At 41.7% G+C, this 8,895-nt stretch overlaps 1 non-coding gene across 1 annotated transcript; it reads right to left on the minus strand.

Moving 5' to 3' along the window:
• Positions 1 to 3,897: 3,897 nt before the first annotated feature.
• LOC123732781 (U1 spliceosomal RNA) lies at positions 3,898 to 4,061 on the minus strand. Its single transcript, XR_006763411.1, has one exon. It is a non-coding gene; the product is annotated as a U1 spliceosomal RNA (small nuclear RNA).
• Positions 4,062 to 8,895: the final 4,834 nt, after the last annotated feature.

Raw genomic sequence — 8,895 nt, forward strand, 5'->3', positions numbered from 1 at the left:
GTGGTTTCTGTGTGAGGCTGGGTGGTTTCTGTGTGTGCCTGGGTGGTTTCTGTGTGAGGCTGGGTGGTTTCTGGGTGGTTTCTGTGTGAGGCTGGGTGGTTTCTGGGTGGTTTCGGCTGGGTGGTTTCTGTGTGTGCCTGGGTGGTTTCTGTGTGAGGCTGGGTGGTTTCTGGGTGGTTTCTGTGTGAGGCTGGGTGGTTTCTGTGTGGGGCTGGGTGGTTTCTGGGTGGGTTTCTGTGTGTGGGGCTGGGTGGTTTCTGTGTGGGGCTGGGTGGTGTCTGTGTGGGGCTGGGTGGTTTCTGGCTGGGTGATGTGTCTTTGCTCTTCCTTCCTCTATGACTGACGGAGGGGTAATGAAGCAATAAGGCCTGAGGGGTGTGGTAGATGATAGCAGATTATAGGCTGTGAGGCTTTTAAAGCACCGTTCCCGCGCTTGGGGAGAAGGCATTCACGCTAAACGCTGCATGTCGGCTCAATCAGAAATCACATTTCTATGGTGGAATCTGTAACGCTTCAGCGATAACACATTAAATAGCGCCCTCAATCTAGGCCAAAGGCTTTGTCCTGTTAATGTTTAGCTACAGTAAGGGATACATAGACTACAATAGAAGCCATAAGGGATACATAGAGGCTACATTAGAAGCCATAAGGGATACATAGAGACCACATGACAAGTCATAAGGGATACATAGAGACTACATTAGAAGCCATAAGGGATACATAGAGACTACATTAGAAGCCATAAGGGATACATAGAGGCTAAATTACAAGCCATAAGGGGTACATAGACTACATGACAAGTCATAAGGGATACAGTGCATTCGGAAAGTATTCAGACACCTTGACTTTTTCCACATTTTGTTACGTTACAACCTTGTTCTAAAATGGATTAAATTGTTTTTTTCCCCCTCATCAATCTACACACAATACCCCATAATGACATCACAATACCCCATAATGACATCACAATACCCCATAATGACATCACAAACACCCCATAATGACAAAGCAAAACAGTTTAGAAATGTTAGAAAATGTAATAAAAAATAAAAACTGACATCACATTTGCATAAGTATTCAGACCCTTTACTCAGTACTTTGTTGATGGACCTTTGGCAGCGATTACAGCCTCAAGTCTTCTTGGGTATGACGCTACAAGCTCGGCACACCTGTATTTGGGGAGTTTCTCCCATTCTTCTCTGCAGATCCTCTCAAGCTCTGTCAGGTTGGATGGGGAGACTGGTAGACTGGATTACTGTAAAAGTACTATGAGACATTTTTAAAGGGGCTATAGAATAACTATCTTTAAACTAATGACTCGGGACGTCGGTTATAAGATTAAAGCGTATTTTAATAATACTTAACGTTACATTTGACCACTTTAGATTCTATAAAACAAAAGAAAGTTGCTAGCGAAAGGCAGGTTTATCACTTGCCACTTGCTCATAAGTGGAGCGTTTTCGTTCTCACTTCCACTTCCTGTCGCAAAGCATTTTGGTAATTGCAGTCTAAGACGCAGTATGCGGAAATAGCTCCATCATTACATGGCTGCTAAATTTCAGATGGTTCGTCTAAACAAGTCATGCATAGTGTAGAGAGAATCTGAACCACTGAAATATATTTTCAAGAACTCATTTTTAATGATATATTTTTTCAGCTGTTTGAAGCTGTTGTACAAAACCGAGAGTAAAAAAATATGCCTACATTTACGGACGGGAAGCAGAGAAATAGCACACATCAGACTTGCTTTCAACCAGAAGACATATCTATAACTGACGTGAATTTTTGGTCGGGTCGCCCACAAAGTTACATATTTAGGGTGACCATACGTCCTCTTTTTCCCGGACATGTCCTCTTTTTGGACCTAAAAAAATGCGTCCAGCCGGGATTTCTAAATCGCCCAAAATGTCGGGGATTCGGCTTTTGCTTTCTACTGTCGCCATTCATTGTGTGCGTTTTGGGGTTTTTGCATTGCTTTCACCTTTCTCTTTAGGTCACGCCTTCTCACACGCCACCATTGGTGGGTCATGTAGGCCTACGCAAACATTGGTCAAACTGCATCTCAATCATTACCTTCACCATGGCAACAGCCAAGAGCCATAGCAGCAGCTTGCTTGTCAACAGTGGCACATGGCTCCAGAACAGCGTAAAAATGCCCAAACGCAAATTTAAATTCACAGACGATTTACAGAGAAAATTCCCGTGTTTTCGTCTTGGTCGGGATCCGTGTGAAGCAGAATGTATGACCTGCAAAGCTGGCACGTACGTGTCAGTGTCAAATAAAGGTGCTAGCGACCTAGAAGCCCACATAAGCTCCGCAAAACACAATTTTCAGCTAAAGGAGAGAGTTCGTCAGGTAAATTTGACTGACTATTTTATGAGAGCAGGTAAAACAGAAGATGCTGTTACTGCTGCGGAGGGAGTTTTTGCCTTCCACAACACTAGGGTGACCATACTCTTTTTCCGGGACATGTCCTCTTTTTTGATAACTAAAATATGGTCACTCTATACATATTGCACTTTTAATTAGTTCGTGAGGAAGAGAACTCCAGACCGACATTGAGAAATTAATTTGTCAAATGACCTGGGTGTCATGGATGTTGGAAATAAGAGTTGGGTATCTAGTGGACTGGATTACTGTAAAGTTCCATGGCTGTGTCTACACAGGAAGCCCAATTCAAATCTTTTCTTTACTCATTGGTCTTTTGACCAATCAGATAAAATCTGATGTGAAAAGATCTGATGTGATTAGTCAAAAATACCAATTAGTGGTAAAAATATCAGAATTGGGCTGCCTGTGTAAACGCAGCCTAGAAAACATTTTGAATCACATTATTCTAGGTGAATTAGGCCCCCAGACACCACAGGAGGTTTTGTGAAGGGAGGAAGGACGATATACATTTCTGGAATGGTGTGAAAGGAATGGAAACCATATGTCTCATGTGTCTTGATACCATTTCATTCATTCTGTCCTCCCCAATTGAAGTGCCACCAGCCACCTGTGCCGCACACACTCACGTTGTACAGCTGATGTAGGCCTAGAAAAGTGAACTAATTTGAATCACGTTATTCTAGATCAGCCTTTTTCAAACCTCTCCTCCGGGACTCCCAAGAGATCCGTGTTTTAGTTTTTGCCCTAGAATTAACACCTATTGCATCTTGCCTATGCCGCTCGGTCATCGCTCATCCATATCTTTATATGTATATATTCTTATTCCATCCCTTTACTTAGATTTGTGTGTGTTATTTATTATTATTCTTGTTGTGGAATTGTGAGATTAGATTAGCCCCCAGGTACCCATCTAATAATTTAATTTATATTACAGCTGTCCACCAATAAAGCATCAGAACCAGAGACTCTGATACCGCCTGTTTTAAATGGAAGAGTCTATCTGGGAAGAACACTTTTTATTTACCGGCGCTGTTGAGTGGAACAAACTACCACAGTAACTCCATGCCGAGCATAACTTCATTTAAATAATGTGTAAAGCTGACTAATGGTGGTTTATATTCCATGTCAGCATGTAAGGCTCTACGCTATGACAATGTCCTCCTGTCCTTTGTATTGTGTTGTGTGGAGCCGAGGCCTACTATGACTAGAAAAATATTAAAGAGGACCACAATGGAAATATGTTTTCAAACATATTTTTGTGTCATTCTCGATGATTGTAAATGCTTTATCAACGTGTGGTTGCATTGACAGGCATAATCACCAGTGCTACAATAACAGATCTCAAACATTGGGGTTTTTAAAAGCCAAAATAACTGTTTCAGGTCTTACTAAACTTATCTTACATTCTAACACCATTCACCTGATATGTAAATAAAACTATTTTTCGACGAAAACTCAATAGAACTCATGAATTATAACTCTAAAAATTACTTTTACATCAAGATCAGGGGAGAGCGCGAACGCAGTCCCCCACTACCAGAAATTATGCAATCGAGATTTCCACATTTGGGAAATTCGCAGGGGTCAGCACAGCCGGAGTGCAATGGCTGAGCCTCGCCCTGGGTGAACCGCCTTCTTGATCACGGTGTCTCCCTTGCCAGGTAAGTATGAGTTGTACACGTTGGTAGAGGGGCACTCATTCCAGGACAAAGGTGTTTGTCTAACGGTTACCACTTCTACTACTGACAATACCACATCATATCGACCAGGGTTTAATAACGTTTACTACTACAGTTGCGGACAAAGCGGTGGAAAAGCGATGCACTTTGTTTTATTATATTATATCGCTGTCCGACTATTTTCCCATCATGCAACACGGTAGACATTCTATATACATTGAACTGTTTTTCTAAATGTCCGTCTGATTACACACAAGTAGGCGATGTACCAAAATGCTGAAATCACATTCGTGCTCACACAGCCAACCGAAAGACACCAACTATTTCTGGTGTTTTGTAGCGTTCCAGACATTGTAGGAATAGTTTCATCACGCTTGTTTTCTGCTCCTCAGTAAAATATGATTCCACCATCGACCACAGGGTGGCATACGACTCCAGATACGGAGGAGAAACAGTCGCCGACTACTTCATCAACAACAAGACATAGCAGCTACTCGGGGTGTGCTCACATGGACATACTCGTATTTGTAATTGTATCTGTAACTTGACAGTTGATAGTCGTTTTAATATGCCTAAATAGATGTTGGCAAAATAACTTCCTGCAAATTCTCACTGCAAAAACAAACCTGGTGATTATGAGCAGCGCGCTGAGGTGTGTGTGTGTGTGTGTGTGTGTGTGTGCGCGCGCGGGGGGGTGGCGGGGACAGCCACGTTTGCTGTCACTCAGTCAGAATAGGCATTAGCATCTCAACTTTATTCCCTACCCTTTACCTGCTAGTGAGATATTATGCACCACAATATGCTGCTGAGAGGAGAACTGCTCATAAGAGTAAAGGTTGCAAGGATATCATGTCAAAGTGGGTTATCATGTCAAAGTGGGTTATCCTCTCTTGGGTAGGGGCAGTATTTTGACATCCGGATGAAAAGCGTGACCAAAGTAAACTGCCTGTTACTCAGGCCCAGATGCTAGGATATGCATATAATTGGTAGATTTGGATAGAAAACACTCTAAAGTTTCTAATAAATGTCTGTGAGTATAACAGAACAGATTTGGCAGGTGAAACCCCGAGGACAAACCATCCAGGGGGGAAAATATTGAGGTCATAGGATTTTCCAATATTTTCTCTGGGATACCCTTATTATTAGGAACCTGGTTGCAGTTCCTATGGCTTCCACTAGACGTCAACAGTCTTTAGAAATTGTTCAATGTTTTTTTGTTGTCTTTATTTAACTAGGCAAGTCTGTTAAGAACAAATTCTTAATTTCAATGACGGCCTAGGAACAGTGGGTTAACTGCCTTGTTCAGGGGCAGAACAACTGTGTTGTACCTTGTCAGCTCAGGGATTCAAACTTGCAACCTTTCGGTTACGGGCCCAACTCTCTAACCACTAGGCTACCCTGCCATCCCAGGCGGTGATACAGCCCGACATGATGCTTTCGATTGTGCATCTGTAAAAGTTTGAGGGTTTTAGGTGACAAGCCAAATTTCTTTAGCCTCCTGAGTTTGAAGAGGCTCTGTTGCGCCTTCTTCATCACGCTGGTAGCGAAACGAGTAGAGACCACCCCCCCAGGCAGTGGCCATGGTAGCCACGGAACCCCATTTTTCTTTTGAGAAATGAAGAAGTAGTGCTATTCATTGTAAGTGTCACTCCAGGTGGACTCTACTGTTTTGGTGCGTGTGAACAGGAACGCGTTCCACGTTGTTTTTATCCGGTATTAGAAACAGTTTATTCTGTCTTAAATTTGATAGATTATTTACATTTTAGGGTACCTGAGGTTGGATTTGGAACGTTGTTTGAAATGTTTGGACCAAGTTTACAGGTAACTTATTAGATACTTTGTAGGCATGTTGGGCGAGTTGAAACCGGTGTATTTCTGAATCAAACGCGCCAAATAATTTGACTTTTTGGGACATAAAGAAGGACATTATCGAACGAAAGGACCATTTGTGATGTTTCTGGGACATTTTGGAGTGCCAACAGAAGAAGATCTTCAAAGGTAAGGCATTAACTTCTATGGGCTACGTGGGACACTAGCGTCCCACCTGCGGGACACAGCCAGTGAAATATCAGGGCGGCAAATTCAAAACAAAATCTCATAATTCAAATTTCTCAAACATACAACTATTTTACACCATTTAAAAAAAATACACTTGTCCTTAATCCAACCACATTGTCCGATTTCAAAAAGGCTTTACAGCGAAAGCATAAAGTTAGATTATGTTAGGACAGAGCGTCAACAAGAAAAACCACACAGCCATTTTCCAAGCAGGAGAGGCGTCACAGATTTCAAAAAAGCTTCACGGGGAAAGCACACTTTGCAATAATCTGAGTACAGCGCTCAGAAAACCAAACCAACAATACAGATACCCGCCATTTTGGAGTCATCTAAAATCATAAATAGCATTATAAATATTCACGTACCTGTGATGATCTTCATCAAAATGCACTCTCAGGAATCCCAGGTCCACAATAAATGTATGTTTTGTTCGTTAAAGTCCATAATTTATGTCCAAATACCTCCTTGTTGTTTGCACGTTCAGTAAGCTACTCCAAATGTAGGAAGCGTGCCCGAAAATTTCACGACGAAAAGTCAAAAAAAGTTATATTTACGTTCGTAAAAACATGTCAAACGTTGTATAGCATCAATCTTTAGGGCTTTTTTAACATAAAACTTAAATAATATTCCAATGTCTTGAAAAATGTTATGGAACACAGCTACCTCATCACGTGATCGTGCGCCACTGAAGTCATGTCATTTTCTGAGTCACCAACTTCCTGGCCTTCTTGTTCGCTCTCTGTTCCTTGGCCTCTGCCTGGGGGGGTGGTCTCTACTCATTTCGCTACCAACGTGGTGAAGAAGGCGCAACAGAGCCTCTTCAAACTCAGGAGGCTAAAGAAATTACAGATGCACAATCGAAAGCATCATGTCGGGCTGTATCACCACCTGGTATGGCAACTGCAGTGCCCGCAACAGCATGGCTCTTCAGAGGGTGGTGTTGTCTACCCAATGCCGGGGGCAAACTACCCGCCCTCCAGGACACCTACAGCCCCCGATGTCACAGGAAGGCCAAAAAGATCATCAAGGACAACAACCACCCGAGCCACTGCCTGTTCACCCCGCTTTCAGAAGACAAAATGTATCTATAAGGCCTTAGTTCACACTGGTTGATGCTTATTTATAAAACCCTTTTAGGTCTCACACCTCCCTATCTGAGATACCTACTGCAGCCCTCATTCTCCACATACAACACCCGTTCTGCCAGTCACATTCTGTTAACCTCTCTGGGAAATGTGGGACGCTAGCGTCCCACCCGCGGGACACACTATTCAACAGCCAGTGAAATAGCAGGGCGGCAAATTCAAAACCACAAAAATTTCATAATTCAAATTTCTCAAACATACAACTATTATATCCCATTTTAAAGATACATTTCTCGTTAATCCAACCACATTGTCCGATTTCAAAAAGGCTTTACGGTGAAAGCATAACATTAGATTATGTTAGGACAGCGCTGAGACAAGAAAAACCACACAGCCATTTTCCAAGCAAGGAGTGTCACAAAAACCAGAAATACAGCTAAAATGAATCACTAACCTTTGATGATCTTCATCAGATGGCACTCATAGGACTTCATGTTACACAATACGTGTATGTTTTGCTCAAGAAAGTTCATATTTATATCCAAAAACCCCATTTTACATTGGCGTGTAATGTTCAGAAATGTTTTGCCTCCCAAAACTTCCGGTGAATAAGCACATCAATTTACAGAAATACTCATCATAAACGTTGATAAAATATTAAACTGTTATTCAATGAATTATAGATACACTTCTCCTTAATGCAACAGCTGTGTCAGATTTAAAAAAAACTTTACAGCGAAAGCACACTTTGAAATAATCTCAGTACAGTGCTCAGGCAACAACAGCAAGCAATACAGACACCTGCCATTTTGGAGTCAACTAAAATCAGAAATAGCATTATAAATATTCACTTACCTTTGATGATCTTCATCAGAATGCACTCCCAGGAATCCCAGTTCCACAATAAATGTTTGTTTTGTTCGATAAAGTCCATCATTTATGTCCAAATACCTCTTTTTGTTCGCACGTTTAGTCCACTACTCCAAATGCAGGAAGCGCGCGCAAAATGTCACGACGAAAAGTCTAAAAAAGTTATATTTACGTTCGTAGAAACATGTCAAACGATGTATAGCATCAATCTTTAGGATGTTTTTATCATAAATCTTCAGTAATATTCCAACCGGACGATTCCTTTGTCTTCAAAAAAAGAAAAGGAACACAGCTAACTCTCACGGGAGCGCGCACCACTGAACTCATGTCATTCTCTCAGTCATCTGACTCTAGGACCTCTTATTCTCTCCCCAGTCACAGTAAAAGCATGAAACAACGTTCTAAAGACTGTTGACATCTAGTGGAAGCTTTAGGAAGTGCAAAATGACCCCACAGACACTGTATACTGGATAGGGAATCACTTGAAAAACTACATACCACTTCCTGGTTGGATTTTTTCTCAGGTTTTTGCCTGCCATATGCGTTCTGTTACACTCACAGACATCATTCAAACAGTTTTAGAAACTTCAGAGTGTTTTCTATCAAAAGTAGCAGGCAGTTTAATTTGGGCACGTTATTCATCTGAATTTCCAAATACTGTCACCATGAGGTTTTAAAGGTCCCCAAAGAACCCAGATCTGTTGGTCGCTGCTCTTTTCGGATCGCTGCAGCTAGTGACTGCAGAAACACTCCAACTTGACCAACAGACAACGAAAATAATAGTTTCTGTGTTTACTTTTCACAAAGAAAT

This window comes from Salmo salar, unplaced genomic scaffold (genome assembly GCF_905237065.1).
Source record: "Salmo salar unplaced genomic scaffold, Ssal_v3.1, whole genome shotgun sequence".
NCBI lineage: Eukaryota > Metazoa > Chordata > Actinopteri > Salmoniformes > Salmonidae > Salmo > Salmo salar.